We start from the raw sequence: 15390 nt of genomic DNA, 5'->3' as shown, positions 1-15390 counted from the left end.
GTCCCCTTTAGTCCTCCACGTGTCCTCCCTAGCGTATCTTCGGCGGCGCTCTCAATGAGTCGAATAAAATCGGTGTAATCTGCGGGTCCTTGTGCTTCGAGTGTCGCCTCTAGTTTGTTGGTGAACATTAGCATTTTTTCCTCATTCCCTGTCTTCCATCTTGATTCGCTTTTTCGTGTCGGCGTTCGACTTTGTGTGGGCTGATTGGGTGTTTGCAGGGTTATTTTGATCCGGTTATGGTCGCTTGCACAGCTATGTTGTTTTTCTTCGTCTATGTGAATTTTCTGGATGGGTAAGAGAGATTGTTGCCACCGATCGCAGACCAATGCGTAGTCAATGCTTGTTTCCTGGAGGCCCCTACTCCATGTTATTCGTCCTTGGCATTTTTCATGGAGGTTCAATATTTCCAAGCCGTGCTTCGTTACTATCGCCCGGAGATGCTCTGCTCTGGTTTCTTTACCATCTAATTCCGTGATGTGGCAGTTGAAGTCGCCAAGTAGCGTTATTGGAGCATCAGGGCGCACCTGTTTGAATGTTGCTATGTCTTGTATGAGACACTTACAAATATGCTGATTCCATTCTGGGTCTTCATTGGCCGTCGCCATATACACCACTCCGATGTAGATTGTATGTTTTTGAGCTATCTTAAATTCTGCCCACATGTGCTCGAAACAGTTCTGCCTGGATGTTACTTCGGCGATGTCCTTACTATACATGATCCCGATTCCTCCACCCTTCTTTTCTGTTTGTTGCCTGTTGACTCCTATCCAGCCCCATTTAGGGTCGAGGAGTGGTTGGTCCTGGTTTCGGAGATGGGTTTCTGTTACGGTGTATATTGCTATATCTTCTTTCCCGGCATTGAGCTCCAATTATGTCCATTTTAATCTGCTCCCTCCTTGTAGATTCAGCGTTGCGATGTGGATGCTGTTAGGGGTATCCGAGTTCTTCTCTTTCTGTTTTTGTGGCTTGTTAGTATGGTCGTGGGGGTTGGCGATATCGTGCGTCCATGATTGTTCTCCTTGGGTGCCACTGTTGGGGTCCCCACCTCCTCGCGTGGTATGGGGTCTAGCTGGTTCGCTGCATTGGCATATGGCTTGTGCATATGGCATATTGGCTGGTAGTACTCGCGCCGCATTTGTCTGCTTCTTACGTTGGTGATTTCTACTTCTAAAAAATCATCAATCTTTTGCGCGATTAGTTGCGCCACCCTTTCACTCCCCTCCGGCGAGAAGTGTATATCCACTATTCCTGACGATTCTGCTGTCCTCAGGATATGGTAATTATTCAAGAAGAGCATCCGGGGCACTGAGTGGCACACGGTTTGCATGTTCTTGTTCACCTGTCGGATTTTTGCTTGTACTTCCTGTCCTCTTTCTTTCGTAAATGGGATGGAACAGATTCCTATGGTCCCGTTTGGGTGGTTTTCCAGCCACTGGTTCCCTATGTCGGTCAACGCTGATGTTATTTGCTCTGGTTCCTGGCCACTCAGAACGTCATTTAGTCCTGCCATGATGATTACGAGGTTCTCTTCACCTTCGTTCTGCGGCATCTTGGACATTTCTTCGAGGATTTCGTTAGTTTTCGCTCCTGATACTCCGATTATGTTCACGAGTCTGTCCCTGTTTATCTCTCTGAGTAGTGGCCTCTTAACTCTGTTTATATTCGAGTCTCCTATTATGATGACACGCTTTTGGGTTGTACTTGTCCCTGGGCGTCGATCTCCTTCCACAGTGTTCTTTTCTTTCGCTTGACTGTTTGAGGCGACCTCATTTGCCATGGATGGTTTCTGAGGGTGTTCACGTGGGGGGCTTAATCCTTCTTCCTGACCTCGATCCTTGGTCGCCACGCTAGCTCTGCCTTCCGCCATTTGTTTTTCTGCTTGAAGTTTCCCGTTTTCCTTCTCGAGTATCTCCACTCTGTTGATTAAGGATTCGATGATCTCCATTTTTGTCTCGCATTCCGCAGATTTTACGGTGTTTCCTTGACTGGCCTCTTGGGTTGCGCCACTTCGTTCTCTAAGTTTGTCGTTTTCGTTTTGCAGCGTAGTGAGCTTTTCCGAAAGGGTCCCGAGTTGTGTTGTTAGATTTTCTACTATTTTGCCGAGGGTCTGGCTTCTCTCTTCCATCCGCGTGAGGGTTTCGCGTTGGTCGTTCCATTTCTGATCGTACATCTGGAACTTTTCGCATATCTTGCATTCGAATCTGTCCGTCGATTCTTCGGCTTGTTCATAAGTCCCGAAGTCCGTCTCCTCTATATACATCCAGCGCCTACACTCGTCGCACTGTAGCATTCGCTGGTCCGCTTTTTTTCCCCGGCATTTTTGATGCGCTATGAGTGAAATCTCACTAACCCTTTGAAAGTCGCGCCGCGATCCTTCGTCCGCACGTCCGTCCGCACGAGGGGATCACGTGGTGGACTGTTTCATCTAGGAATAGAACTGTTCCCGGCACATAGTACGTAGGGGGCGCTATAAACCTCCTTGACTTAAATACGGATTGTCGATTTCATTGTAATTGCTTTCTAGATCAGTGAAATACGAGTTCAGTATTTCGCTTTTTGATATTTTGTAAATCACAAAACGTAATAGGCGGCGCTACAGGGAACATACAAAATTACACAAAGTGGAGAAAGTGAAATTATAAGGACACGCCGAAACCAACATGGCCGCATGTCACTGCCTATTCTTCACTTCTTGAAAGCATGATTTCTTGTCTCGTTCAATTTGTTAAACTGGCACCACCATGAGAAATGGCAACGGAACGACGTCAAGCGCGGTATTTCTGTGGACGTGAGGGAGAGAACTATGCCTCCGCCGAAGAGTTTCCGACAAGAAGCTATGCTTGCATCTGATTATCGCTTTGCGACACAACAACAACAACAATAAATGAAGAAGTGACGATGACATGGGATGTTTCCCCGTGGTAGCCACAGGACCCTACCCCACTGCACAGTGGTTAATATGAGAGGATGAATTATGGTGAGATTGAAGCGACGACAGGTCGGAGTTCTGTTTAGAGCTCATCGAGGAGTCCAGTGGCTTGCATGAAAGCAAAAAGGGAGCGAAGAGCCCGGCACTGATGCGCTGGGGAGCTCCATGGGCCAAGTACTTTGGACAGGCTGAATGGTCTATTGTCGAGGAGTTCAAGTTGGCGTCGGAGTACCCGGCGTTCACACGTGTACTGCTCACAGCCCTCGATGATATGGGGGATCGTAGCTGGGGTGCGGCAAGCTAGGCACAGCGCTGTGTTACTGTAACCCAGCTTAACACGGAACACAGGGGTGAAGGCGACGTTGAGTCGTAGACGCCGCAGGAGTGTCGTAAAGCTGCGAGGGAAGCCACCTGGCATCCTAAATGATAATGACGGGTCCACTGCATGGAGGAGCGACCATTGAGTGATGTCATGCAGCCATTGCTGGCGGGCCAAGGGTGACACCAACGCAGACAAGTACGAGCGCTTATCCCCGTTGGAGAGGACAATGGGCACGGCTCTGGAGATACGGTGGGCCGCAGCAGCCGCCAAATCTGCCTCTTCGTTGCCCTGAATGCCGGTGTGGCCGGGGACCCACTGTAGGGTCACCCGGTGTCCCTGTTCGCCGAAAACCTTGAGCGCCGTCAGGATACTAACAACCACCGGGGCCAACGAGCCGCGGATGCCCATGGTTCCTACACATTGCAGGGCTGATTTTGAGTCAGTGTATATCACCCAGGAGCGGGGAGGGTATTTGGAGACATACTTTAGAGATAACAAGATGGCATACAGCTCCGCAGAGGTCGACGAAGTGCGATGTGACAGGCGGAACCCACATGATAGTGACTCCTCCGGTATGACAAAGGCAGCGGAGGAGCCATCCGACGTAGACGAACCATCTGTGAACACAGCCGTGCGGCCTCTGTACTTTGTATCCATCATTTCCAAAGTAGACTGCTTGAGAACCGAAACGGGGATCTGGCTCTTCGGCCCCAGGAGGCCAGGGATGCGTGTCGAGATTGGTGGGCTCGGCAGTGTCCATGGTGCCAGTGAAGGGGCGGTCGGGGCAACAGTGAAGCCAGGGATGTTTCCAGATGTTGCTGTAACACATAGCGAGAGTTTACTGTTCTTCGCGCTTTGCGACAACAGAAACATGAAAGCACCCTTTTTGTAATTATAGTATCTTTGTGACTGCTGTTGTTCCTGCGTAGCTACATTGCCAGGTGATAGGACGCAACATACACCTGACCAACAAAACACACGGTACGTGTTGCAAATACGGTTGCCTTCTTGGCTTCAAAGTGTTAGTAGAGGGATTCGTGATTGACGATCGCATGATTCGTGATTTGGGGAACTGAAACCTTTTGTGAGAAGTTGAATGACCATCTCTAATTCAGAAAGTATATAAAGAAATTTGAATATGTAGTTGACTAAAAACCAAAAACGAGCTTTGGGGCGGAGTCCGTCCTTCTTCGAGCGCTATACATTTAACACTTTGTAGAGATATTTATAATGGTGTACACCAGAGAAAGGGGATAACGAAGGTGGTGAGGAAGTACAAATTCTTATCGGAGAGGATTGGGCGCATGGAAAAAAATAGTAAACAGCAGTAGCCAATGTTCAGTATGTATGCCTTACATACTCCCACTGCACATCGCCTTATGTTTATTACCTAATTGTTGTTACTTTCTAAGTCACTTGCAAGTGCTAGGTTTTTAACATTATTTTTTGCTTGTTAGTTTCATCTCGAATTCCAACTATTTTTTGCAGATGCCTAATGTAAGGTATTTCCAGTGTCCCAGATGTCATCACAGAGCCTTTACGTTGAGCTCATTGCTGCGACACCTCAGTTCATCTCATGGCCGCGAGGGAGACTGGGTTTGTGACCTTGGAAACTGCGCAAGAACCTATAAGTCCTTATCTCGTTTTCGAGCACATCTCCTGACAAGGCACAGTAATGAGCAGGCCCCCTGGGTCACTACAAGCAGCACACAACCAGAATTTCCTCACCATCTAGACGCTACTGACACTTCTGAGGACACTGATGCTGATGACGATGTAACATCTGTCACTGCCCAACAAAGTCAAGAGAATGCACAAACATCATCATCCCAACATGGCACGATGAACTTGCATGCGAGTTCTCCAGGTGTAAACACTGCAAAAGAGTTTGCATTATTGCTCCTCAAGTGGAAAGAGGGAAGGAGGCTACCGGAGTCAACCCTCAACGGAATTGTGAATGACGTGTTCTCTTTTCTTCGCACCTGTGGGGCACAGCTTTTTTCAGTGCATGATGGTGATTTGGAAGGGCACGTACGTAAGGACCCCAGCAGCGCCCTCGGACACTCCCACCACCACGATCACGTCAAGCATCGTCATCGCCACTTCGATCATTCCCGTCATCTCTCATCGTCATCACTGATCATTGTCACCACTCATATTAGACCCCTAGCTATGGGGTAGCGTTCCACTCCTAGAGTGGAAAACCTCCCCACTTCATCATCACAATATATATGTTGTTGTTGTTCTTCGCACCTGTGGGGCACAGCTTTTTTCAGTGCATGATGGTGATTTGGAAGGGCACGTACGTAAGGAAATGGCTGGCCTGTGTACTAAGAGTGGCCGTGAACGATTTTGGACAGGTACCTTTCCTTATGTGGAGCCTGTCACTGTGGTTCTAAATCAAGCACATGGGGGCTGTGAAAGCTTCCAGTATGTTCCGATCCTAAAAGTGCTCAAACATTATCTTGCGTGGCTTCACTACTCATTCATAACGGACACCTCCAACTCCACTGAACACTTGAGTTCCGTGTTTGATGGGTCTGCGTTCGCAAACCACATATATTTTCGTGGTGATCGAAGAAAGTTATGTATCCAACTCTATACAGACGAGTTCGAAGTGTGCAACCCAATAGGTGCACGCAAAGACAGAAACACAAGTTAATGGCTGTGTACTACACCCTCTTAAATGTGCCATCGAACTTGAGGACACTCCTCCCGCATATTCACTTGGCTCTGATATCCAAGGAGAAGCACATTGAAAAATACGGACTTGATGAAATTCTAGCGCTCCTACACCGTGACATTGCCCTACTAGAAACTGAAGGTATAAGTGTGTTATCGGAACAACTAACCGGCAGTGTTTTCTGTGTTTCGGGTGATAACCTTTCTAGTCACAGAGTTGGAGGTTTCAAAATGAGCTTCAGTCATGGACACATTTGTAGGTTCTGTATGGGTATACATTCTGAAATAAGGAACAAACACAGGGAAGTCGACTTTGTATTGCATACCCCAGAATTACACAGATACCACCTTGACATGCTCAAGAGTGGCATTGCAACATTGCCTTTTTACGGGGTGAAAGCACATTGCGCACTGCACACATCAGGATTTGACCCAACTCTCCACTTGCCACCAGACATAATGCATGACCTCCACGAAGGCGTGATACCATTCCTTTTGCGTCACATTATTGTAGATCTCATTTCCAAAAAATTTTTATACCCCTGTCAGACGGCATGCTCGAAGGACTTCGGGGAATTTTCATTTGCAAAAAATGACCTCTGACAGCCGTGTCAGAAGGCAGCTCAAAGGACCTTTCTAAGAAATGACCATCAACCCGAAAGGAGGCCCCCAACGACATTTGAGGAGCAGAAAGGAGCAATTTCGACAACAGTGTTATGCCATTGTACCCTCGCTACCTTCGCAGCTGAATGTAGGAAAACCTATAAAATGCGGATAATGGAGTGAAACTGTGTAAACGTATTCAGATCCTATTTAGAGAAGTGCATATGGGTTCTGCATCTTGATTTGTGGCGCACAGACCAACTTCAAATTTCCACAGCAGACAGGGAAAACGAAACCGAAAAAGGGAGCCGGTGAGGGCAGTCAGTTGAGGAGCACTCCTTTCCCGCCTGTCTAGCAGGCGCCCCCGAACAAAGGTCATTTGAGAGGCCGAAGGCCATTTCTCGCAATTGACATTTGAAATGCTGTCTGACTAGGGTAGTACTCTTGATGTACTCAATGAACAGGTACAAAACTTAAGTACGACTACTGTGACAGAAAAAACAAGCCTGAGTCTGTCTCCAAGCATCTCTTGTCAAAGGGGGGCGTAATGAAAGGAACTGCTTCTCAGAAATTTTACCTCTTTCGACACCTTGCACTGTATGTTTGGACACACTGTTCCTCGTGAAAACGAAGCATGGCAGCTGTATATAGCTTTTCGCGAAATTGTAGACCTTCTCATGAGCAGGCACCTCCCCCATATGCATGTTCATTACTTAGAACGTTGCATTTATTTGTTTCTTCAAGGCTTTGCAGTGTTGTACCCACAAATATGTATCCCCTGTAAAATGCATTACATTGTTCATTATCCGCGACTCATCAGGATGTTTGGTCCTCTCCTAGCTATATGGTGTATGCGTTTCGAAGGGAAACACCAGCATTTTAAATATGTTGCTAGAAAAACTCGGAATTTTAAGAACATAGCCCTTTCATTAACAAGAAGACATCAATTTTATCAAATGTATGTATGGTCGCAGCCCTTCATCCGAAATGCCACATCTACTGATGGTTCCAAAGATATACTACTTCAACAAGCCCCAGAAGCAATCCAGAGTTACACTCATGACCGTGATATTCACGCAGAATCAATAGTCTATGTGAAAAGTGCAGTTGATAATGATAATACATTTGCTGTTGGCTGTGTTGTTGCCAAAGAATCTTCCGAGGAGGACTTACCCGTGTTCGTTGAGATTGCAGGCATATATATTATCAACTCTGATACCATTTTTCTTATACAAACATTAACTACAGTTGAGTATGATGAGCACTATCATGTATTTGTTCTGTCTTGCAATGGGGAGCAACGTGTTTTAAGAAATTTAAGCACTACATCAACAGATCTTATAAATGTGCATACATTACCAGATGGCAGACGTGTTGTAAATCCACGCCATGCACTTTTGTAATGTTACTTTCTGTTTCCTTTTATTGTATATATTTACTTTTGTTCATGTGACCGAAAATAAACATATTCCCTTCCTACACCCAGGCGACAGACTTATCATCATATTTCAAACGAGAGTGTAGTACACCATTGTTACACCCTCAGAAACTTCCAAAACAAATTTGTAGGGTTTGAAAGGGGTGTGATCATTGTTAATACACCTGTTTTACACCTTTAAAGGTGTGAAACGATTTAGAGTGTAAAGTGAATTTTAACCCAGGGTTACCTTATGATTTTATGAAAGCCTAGGAAGAGGACATCTCAGTTACGAAATATTTCTTTTTGAATCCCTTTTTTCTTTGAGTAATCGAATTTCAAAGATTGCATTCGAGCACAAAGCTCAGTACTCCCTCAGCAACAACACTGGGTTGGCTAGTCGGCTACGGCTAGTCTCGCCTTTCTAATCCGCCTCCCGGTCTGTGGCGACACGACCAACTACTATACTAGAGACCTGGCCATCCGCAAAGCTCCCAGCAGTGGGGTAGTAGTTCTGACAATCGCCGCTTGGCTATGGGATTTGGCGCTAGCTCGCACTATTCGTTACCACGTGACTTGCCGAAACCGCGGCAATACATGGTAGGCTGTGTTGACGACGACGAAGCAATAACCGTAGCGCGTGCTTAGCGACAGCCTGTGTAGCACGAAAGACGGTGGAAAGAGTGACAGTGTCATTCCCTCTCCCCAATAACAGAGCCGTATATTAAAAGGGAGTCTGGCCATTGGGAGGAGTCACAAAAAGAGGCTCGACCTGTCAATCACAGTTTCGCTCCTCTGATTGGGCTGCTTTTTACCAAGGGGGTCGCCATGACACCTTACTGCCACCCAAAATGGCGACGAAAACAAACAGTGGTGAAGCGGAAATTTCGCAACAAACAATTTTCACGGACTACTCTGATTTTACGCTGCAAATGTACGTTTTCATATACGTTTCTTGGAAATCAGTTTCAACGTACGCTCATCCATCGATATCTAACCGAAAATAATACGTTTTGTCGCCGATGTTAGGCCTAGTGAACACGGCGATCACAGCGAAACTGTAACCAAAACGGCACTGTGCTGTACAAGCTTATATTTAATTGATGGATTTCATGGATATAAACATTCCTGCCTCTTATATTCCAACTATTCATGTAGATTTGTTTGAAAATCATACCGACAACAGAATATATCCCAGCAGGTGGTTCTGCCGGCAGCGGTACAACGACGGAAGCAGACGACAATTCCCGACGTGCCTTACGCTCCCTAGGTGGCGCTCATCAAATTTGCGCTAACAATCCACTACTTTTGCAGATTGCGAGAGGTATCCATTTCAATCCCATCCAATTCATTTGCCACCCAAAATGGCGCTGCCCGTGTTGAATAAGGGGGCAAATAGTGAGGATAGGCTGATTGATAGCGCCCCATATTTCAAGACTTCTGCCCGGATTCTCGATGCGCCCTGGGTGTTAAGCGCACGCGAAGGGGCCCTTCTGTCCATGCTTCGTGAATGGACGGAAGGGTCCCTGCGCGTGCACTTAATCCTCAGGGCGGAGCGAGAATCCGGGCCTTCATTTGTCGGAAACTGAAAAATTGGGTGGAGCTTCAGGTAATGGCATGACCCATTAATGGCCAGATTCCCTTTTAATATACGGTTCTGCCCAATAATGCTGTGTGGCGCTTGCAGTGGCCACTACCGTAACTATCCCATGACCCGGCTCTCCCATAGGCAATCGCCAGCTGTCTCTAGTATAGAGTAGGTCGTGTGTGGCGAAGCCGTAATGGTGTTTTGAGGTCCACGTCATGTGATGTCAATTTTTCCAAACTTGAATGCCCTCGAGCTTGCGATGGTCCAGCAGTCACGCCCGCAAAACTTTCGTTCTTACGAGTGCACGCGGGAGACGCAGCATGACAAGATATTATCCGCAGAATCGTCGACGGAGGATGAATTACCGTCATTGCCGTCAAATGGCCGCCGTCGGAAATACTCTTCGTGAGGGCATTCCTTTGGTAGGCGTCACCATTTGAAAGTTGGCTTCATCTAACACCTCAATGTATTGCGGTCAAACCCACTTTAAGGAACGCCCAGTGTTGCTTGACTGTACGTTTGTTTTCCGCTAAATTTAGCGGACTTTTTCGTTATTTGTTGCGGGGAAGCCAACTTTAAGGCACTGTGAACTGCGTACTTCGTTTCTTCGCTGTTGGCCGTGATTTCTGCTAATTTCGTCGCTCTTTTTGGTACGAAACCAGACTTATGGCACTGTGGGTTGCACGTTTCGTGAAGTGAGCTTGCCGATGACACTTTGCGTAGCAGTGGTAGCACTTACATTTTTTTTCGACGAACAGATGGCCAGGTGCTGCTGACGTTTCTAGCAGAGGCTGTTTTTCTTCAGGGCGGGTTTTTTCTTCGCACGAACAGAGGGCAAGGTGCCGGAGACGTTTCCAGCAGAGAGTGTTTTTCTTCAGCGCGAGCTTTCTTCGGGTTGTGTTCACTTCGGGTTGTGGACTTTCGTCCCCCGTGAAGAAGGGTTTCGTCAACCTGAATTTCGTCGCGGACTCCGCCCACCCGTGTCTGTGTCGCAAGCTCCACCAAGTCCCAGTCCCGCAACTGCTTCCCAGTGCAGTAATTGTGGGAAAGGCTAACTACCTGTACTGTATTTGTCAGGCTCTTGCCCACGGCCATGCCGTGCAGCAACCAAATGATAGCGGCCCCCCGACTAGGGATTGGGACCGTTATTTATTTTATTTTTTTTTTGTTCGGTTCTGGTTCATGCATATTGGTTCGGTTCGGGTTCAGCTTCGACACAGCACAAAATATTTTGAAGGTTTAAACCGGTTCGAACTGATTCAGGAAAGTGAACATTAAGCAGACTGACATATGTCATAAACGCAAGCACATTCTTACAATTTTGAAATGACGCAAACGTACTTTTGTTGTTTTTGCCGATACAGCAGTGGACACTGCGTGTCACAGACCTACAGTACAGGTGCAACGTTACCGCAGCATACTGTTCCCTGTTCTCTAATCGTATACGCCCTGTTCCGTCCGGCTCAGGGACCGGCCGTTATTTTTACAGCCCAAAATGAGAATTTCGGGTTGCTGGACGACAAAAGTCGCGTACATGGAAGCTTAACTGCTGAAACGACTACCTCAAAGCAATATCTCACGCACTTGGGTTGCCGGTTTGTTTTGTTCAGTTTCGGTTTCGATATCTCGCAGTTCCGATCTCTCACAGTGCATATTACTTCTGGAACTTAGGCGAGCGGGTAACAGCCTTAATTTGTGTCGGTTCAGTTCCGGTTCAGTGAAAAATAAGGATAGGGTTTTGAGCGATTTTGGTTTGGGAACGCGGTTCCGATCCCTGCCCTCAACAGCTTGACGTTCGTCCTGTTTGCATCGTCCACGCCGCAGAAGAAATACCCTTTTGCTGTCTGTGAGTGCTCCGCTGACAACACCGTGGTACTGTTCATCTGCGACAGCCGTGGATATGACACTGTAAATATAGTGTCAGACACTTGGAACATACAGTGTCGCTTTGGCATTCTAATCTCTCGGAACAAACTAGTGAACTACTTACCTGCTTCAGACACTTCCCGCACCGAAATTGGGACCGCCCCATCGGCGTTGAAGCTGCTACTGTGCCCCGGCCGTCGGGTCTGGTGTGGTAGCCGCGGAGCCATGCCATGCACTTGGCAGAATGCGTCGAGCCTCTCGGGCGAGGTGCAATTGGCCCTAACGTCAAAGACACTCGGATCGATTCACCAAGCCATTTCTGAAGTGAGACGGTCATGCCACCAGGGCATCGAGACAATATGCTACGTGGAATGATCACTTGAGCCCGGTCCTACAAATCAAAATTTTCTTTGTATTTAAGTTTATCGTAACGTATCAACTGTTAACGGCTAGTGCCAAAAGCACGGAGAAGACAGGCCGTGGTATGAATCCCCCTGATGAAAAGTGAAGTGAAGCGAGAGATGCGCGTTAGTGAGAAAGAATCAACGCAGGCTTGACACAGTGACGATTTTATTCTCGAGAAATTGATGAGTGGAACATGCTTTCCATCGAAGTGATTCAACCCTCCAACAATTAACCTGAGTGCTAGTGAAGAAACCAATGTCTTGGTTATATCTCGTACGCACATATCAGGTACAAAAGGCACAATAAGTTATAGCGAATGAAGCCATGCTCTCGATGGACACGAAAGTTCATCATGCGCACGAGAGAGATGTCACTCCATGTGCGCGTGCACGCTCACCCTTTCCTTCAGTGTGCAGCCTCCCCCTCATTCATTGTTTCTCCAAGGAGAGTTCACGATTTGGCGCTTTTTTCTCGGTAAGTTTGAACAAGGGTTCTGTACTCTTAGCTAGCACTTATGTTAATTGTTGGAGTGTTGAAGCACTTCCGTGGAAAACATGTTCCGCACCTCAATTCCTCAAGAATAAAATGTCAATCCCGCGTTGATTCTTTCTCAATGACATGCACCTCTCACTTCACTTTTCCCCGCGCTTTCTCATTAGGCGGGTTTCACACCACAGCCTGTCTCCTCCGTGCTTTTGGCACTAGTTGTTGACAGTTGATACGTTCCGATAAACTTAAATAGAAAGAAAAATTGGCTCAAGAGCTTGATCAACGTGGCGTAGTGTCTCGATGCTCTGGTGACATGGCCATCTCACTTCAGAAATGGCAAGGCGAATACATCCCAGCGTATTTGACATTGGGGCCATATGCACCTCGCCCGAGAGGCTGGAGGCATTCTGCCAGGAGCATGGCCTGGCTCCGCAGCCGCCAGATCCGGCGGCCGTCGCTTCACTTCCGGACGGGCGGCACCGTCCAGTAACCACAGCGCTGTGGGGCGTCTGCGGTGAGCTGGGATTTAACCCAGGAAGACCCGACTGCCGCGGCACAGTAACTATAATGAAAAAATGGCTAGGAAGCAAGCGAGCTGGTGAAGATGATGCATAATGTAAAAACCCCGAGACTAGGGAACGTGTAGGGAATTCGTGTTGTGTCTGTCCCTTCGTGTTCCCTAGTCTCGGGGTCTTTACATTATACAGTAACTACTTTAATGCGCGCCGAGCGGCCCCCATTCCGTTGCGGAAAGTGTCGGGACCAGGTACGTAATTCACTAGTTTGCTCCGTTGGTTGCTAAAGCGACAGGGTATGTTCCAAGTATTCGACGCTAAATTTACTTTGCATCCTATCTACAGCTGCCGCAGCTAAACACCACCACGGCCTTGTCGGCGGCACACTCACTGACAGCAAGAAGGTCTTTCTTCTGTTGCGTAGACGCCGCCGACAGGCCGAACGTTAAGCTCTCGAGGACTGCGATCATCTGGCTTCTGTACGGTATGGCCAGGGGCAAAAGCCTTATAGATATTATTCAAGAAGCACGTCCCACAATGGTGCTACACTGGGAGGCCGTTGTCGATTGGGCACATTACGTGCGGCAGGTGGCCACTGTAGAGCTGGCTACGCGGTCACGGATGGGCGGTGTCGGCCACGAGATACAGGTCGACGAGGCCCTTCTTCGCGGGAGACGAAAGGCGAATAGAGGGCGTGTCCTCAGCGGCGACGCCTTGCCACGGTCCCGGAACTACAGGCACAGACGACAATGGTCCGTGGGTCGTTGGAATGGTGTCGTCGTCGTCAGGGGAACTCAGGATGAGGATCGTGGAGCGCCGAGACGCCCGAACTCTGGGTGGGCTAATCAGAAAGAATGTGGCACCGGGCTCTACTGTAGCTTCCGACGAATGGAGAGGTTACAGGTGCGTACGGTATTTACGTGAATCTAATGGGGCTCATATGAACCTACGGCACGTGACCGTAAACCACAGCGTCAACTTTGTGTGTCCGGTTACCGGAACAAGCACACAGCGAATAGAGAGCCTTTGGGCAAGAGTTAAGCACGAGGTCATGAGAAGAAGAAAGGGGACGTCTAGAGTTCTTCTTCAAGGCCACCTAGATTGGCTTTGGTGGCAGTACCTCAACGGCGCACGCCGTTGTGACGACCCCTTCCTTCGGTTGGTCGACTTAATAGCAAAGCACTATCCACAGTGAGACGCCACATCGGCCAACTCGAAGATCTTGCACTTTGGGCCAGGTGGCGCACGAATAGAAGAAAGACAGTTTAGTGAAAGACAGGTTGGTGGCGCCTGGTTCTCTGTTCGTCGGGAGGAAAAGCCAGCCCTGAAGAAAAACAGTCTCTGTTCGAAACTTCTCCAACACCTTGCCCTCTCTTCGTCGCGAAGAAAAGGCCCGCCCTGAAGAAAAACAGCCTCTGTTCGGAACGTCTCCAGCACCTTGCCCTCTGTTCGTCGCGAAGAAAAAGCCCGCCCTGAAGAAAAACAGTCTCTGTTCGAAACTTCTCCAACACCTTGCCCTCTCTTCGTCGCGAAGAAAAGGCCCGCCCTGAAGAAAAACAGCCTCTGTTCGAAACGTCTCCAGCACCTTGTCCTCTGTTCGTCGCGAAGAAAAAGACCGCCCTGAAGAAAAGCAGTCACTGTTCGAAACGTCTCCAACACCTTGCCCTCTCTTCGTCGCGAAGAAAAGGCCCGCCCTGAAGAAAAACAGCCTCTGTTCGGAACGTCTCCAGCACCTTGCCCTCTGTTCGTCGCGAAGAAAAAGCCCGCCCTGAAGAAAAACAGTCTCTGTTCGAAACTTCTCCAACACCTTGCCCTCTCTTCGTCGCGAAGAAAAGGCCCGCCCTGAAGAAAAACAGCCTCTGTTCGAAACGTCTCCAGCACCTTGCCCTCTGTTCGTCGCGAAGAAAAAGCCCGCCCTGAAGAAAAACAGTCTCTGTTCGAAACGTCTCTAGCACCGTGCCCTCTGTTCGTCGCGAAGGAAAGGCCCGCACTGAAGAAAAACAGTCTCTGTGCGAAACGTCAGCATCACCTGGCCCTCTGTTCGTCGAAAAAATAAAAAAGAAACGGCTTGAAGAAAAACAGTCTGTGGTGGTCAAAGGTCCCTGGCCATCCTGTCTCTGCGCCCAACCCGAAGAAAAACTCGCCGAGAAGAAAAGCAGCCTGCGTTCAGCCCGTTGCTCCGAAAAAAGACGGGGGGGGGGGGGGGGGGGGTAAGTGCAGTACCGGTGCTATGCAAAGTGTCATGGTTCCATGGTTCCAGTGCCATAAGACTGGTTTCGTACCGAAATCGTTTCGAAATCAGCAGAAATCACGGCAAACAGCGAAGAAACAAAGTGCGCAGTTCACAGTGCCTTAAAGTTGGCTTCCCCGCAACAAATAGCGTAAAAGTCCGTTAAATTTAGCGAAAAACAAACATACAGTCAAGCAACACTGGGCGTTCCTTAAAGTGGGTTTGACCGCAATACATGAAGGTGTTTGGTGAAGCCAACTTTCAAATGGTGACGCCAACCAAAGGAATGCCTTCATGTGTAATGAAAATGTTGAGAACCTCGCAGCGGAAATATGGCATTGCTC

At 48.2% G+C, this 15390-nt stretch overlaps 1 pseudogene; it reads left to right on the top strand.

Annotated features, from left to right (window-relative positions):
• The first annotated feature begins 12634 nt into the window (after positions 1 to 12634).
• Positions 12635 to 14011, top strand: LOC135372442 (uncharacterized; annotated as a pseudogene).
• Positions 14012 to 15390: the final 1379 nt, after the last annotated feature.

Source organism: Ornithodoros turicata, unplaced genomic scaffold (assembly GCF_037126465.1).
Source record: "Ornithodoros turicata isolate Travis unplaced genomic scaffold, ASM3712646v1 Chromosome15, whole genome shotgun sequence".
Classification (NCBI taxonomy): domain Eukaryota; kingdom Metazoa; phylum Arthropoda; class Arachnida; order Ixodida; family Argasidae; genus Ornithodoros; species Ornithodoros turicata.
This window is presented reverse-complemented; position numbering and strand designations above follow the sequence as displayed.